At 31.3% G+C, this 2,597-nt stretch overlaps 1 protein-coding gene across 2 annotated transcripts in view; it reads right to left on the bottom strand.

The window, feature by feature from the left end:
- LOC106469098 (rRNA methyltransferase 2, mitochondrial-like) overlaps window positions 1-1,486 on the bottom strand; it is a 10,145-nt gene extending 8,659 nt beyond the window's left edge. Inside the window, exon 1 of one of the 2 annotated variants that reach the window (XM_013929553.2) lies at window positions 1,375-1,486. The gene's annotated coding sequence lies outside the window, so the exon portion shown is untranslated. The remainder of the gene's footprint in view (window positions 1-1,374) is intronic. The other variant, XM_022397511.1, reaches the window with a different exon arrangement.
- Between the last annotated feature and the right edge of the window lie 1,111 nt (window positions 1,487-2,597).

Below are 2,597 nucleotides of genomic sequence, written 5' to 3'. Positions count from 1 at the left end.
AAACTCCTCGGTGTTCACAGACTATTGGTATTTAAGTGTTTTGTTTTGACAATGCACATGACCTTATAATCAATACAATCCTTGTAGTAATAATGAATAAATCAATATATGAAATGTTGTCTCAACATGTGAATGAATAGCTGAGTGCCTGGGTTTAAGTAATGGATGGCCAGTCCTATTCAAAACTCCCCTGTGTTCACAGACTATTGGTATTTATTTGTTTTGACAATGCACATGACCTTATAATCACTACACATATACATGAGTGATAAATGTAGAAGTGCTGGAATTTGATCTTTATAATGAAAGAAATGTTTAATAGGAAGACTATATCTATACATTAGTCTTAGCTGAATTTTGGTGTAGAAAGATTTTTTTTATCAAGGAGAAAAGTTTTTTAATTTGTAAAAGGGAAGGCAGATAATGAGAGGAAGGTTGGGGATGGTGTACAAAGTAGCAAGTAACTGGAAATTGTTGTTTACATATTTGTGAGTAATGTTTATTAGGAAATTAGTGAGTAGCTATTTTGTAACAGATATTTGTGCAGAAGTGTAATTTATCTGTGTAAAATACAGTAGTTTGAGCAGAGACTAAAAAATTCTGTTTCAAAGGGTCATGAATATGCTTTGTTTGAAGATTTTGGGGTTAAAGCTGTTAAAACAAATTAAAATTTGTGTAAAAGCTTCTAAAAGTCTTTTATGAAAAACAGTTTAGTGATCTTAATGTCAAGAAACGTTAAGGATTCTTTTTTTTTTTCAAACTTAGTTCGGGTAAATACGTAATTTAAAGATGCGACTAGATGTTTAAAACAGCAAGAAAATGTCATCAATATAGCATTTGTACAGGAAAGGTTTGAATTCATATCTAACTTCGATAATTATTAGCCCTACTAATACAGTGATGGTAGTACTAGTTGAAGTATATTTCTACTATGTTGTAGTATGATGATAAATCAACTACAAATTACTCAATTAATATATCGTTGACCTGCTGGGAAGCGTTCATAGAAGGACTACTAGTACTAGTTTAGTTCTATTACTATTACTGAGTATTAGTTTTATCAATAGCCCTTCCCTGAACCTTTTCCACTAAGTCAAGATATAAACATAATAACAAAGAGACACTTCACGTTCAAGTGTAGTTAATTTTTCATCATGCAGGATTAAATCCTTGTAACTTGGTGACGTTATTGGATAACGTGCAACACGTTTTCTAAAAGAACTTACAAAAGTTAACAAAATGGTTAAAAATAAAAGTAAAATTTTATTGATTCGTCAGACTACCAACAAATTGAACAATACAAGACTAACACTATAACTCATAAGTTTAACAGTGAGTAACATTAACGTAACTTCAATAACTCTTAGTTCTTACCTAAATTTACAAAGACGTTGTACGTCAATGATCAAGTTAGAGTTTACAGTTACAGCCTACACTAGTGATAACTTTTTCGTCAGACATGAGACGATAGTGTCGTACCCTGCAAACGTAATTGCGCAACTACATTGTAAAATGAGCATTTTGATTTTACTCGAAATGCTTTAATGTTTTGTATATTTAAATAGGTTTTTCTTACATGTCATATTTTTTTCTGTGCATGTCCTACGTTATTTTATTAAAATATTAAAAATGAATTGAAGTAAATAATATATTCAGTTAGACCAAATACTGAGGTATAATCTTTCACACTTCCAATTAATAATATCATAATTTCTTCTCACTTTCAGGCACGTTGTGCTACTGCATATTAGTGATGACAAAAAAATTCATTTTTGTTTTTTGCTCTTAATAATATCATATCGAATAAATACATAACCGTTGGTAAAATATTATATCATTTTTACAATGCTGATGTCAATTAAAGCACGACAAGAGGATTATATTAAATGTAAAGATACAGAAATGAGTTGATACGATGATATTATGAACACTGTGTATTTGTGTGTTTATTGTTAAGTACAAAGCTACATAGTGGGCTATCTGTATACTCTGCCAACCATGGGTATCGAAACCAGATGGCTAGCTTTACAAACCCTTATACTTACCACTGAGCCAGAGGGGAATGAAATCCGTGTAAAAACGCTATGAACATTCCGACAGTTATCTCTTGATCCAAGTTTCAGCCTACGATTCTAAAAATAATAGTTTTTTTAAAATTTCAAGATATAAAAATGGTGTTTAAATTTATTTACTACAGAGCTCTTTCTAATTTTTAATTTATTACGCAAAAATCGGATTTCAAACTCATGGTGGACACAGCACAGATAACCCATTGTGTAGATTTTTATTTAACAACAAACAAACGAAACAAAATGTTGTGTTTATCAAGCGAAAACAGTAAAATTACTGACACTCTTTCTTCCAGATATCACTTTAAAGTACAACCAGTCCTCCTTATTCGTCGTGGACGTGTTTCTGTGGGCCATGACGAACAACGGGGCCCACTAACCCATTGACTTACATATAATACATTGAAGATATATTCCGACGACGAAAATGTTTCCATAATAAACCATTTGACATAACTGTACTTATTATTTTTACAATAATATTGCTACAACAGCGGTAGTCACTTGACGCTGGTAACACGTACATGA

Source organism: Limulus polyphemus, unplaced genomic scaffold (assembly GCF_000517525.1).
Source record: "Limulus polyphemus unplaced genomic scaffold, Limulus_polyphemus-2.1.2 Scaffold3301, whole genome shotgun sequence".
Lineage (NCBI taxonomy): Eukaryota > Metazoa > Arthropoda > Merostomata > Xiphosura > Limulidae > Limulus > Limulus polyphemus.
Note: the sequence above shows the minus strand (reverse complement) of the source record. Positions and strands in the feature narration are given on the sequence as shown.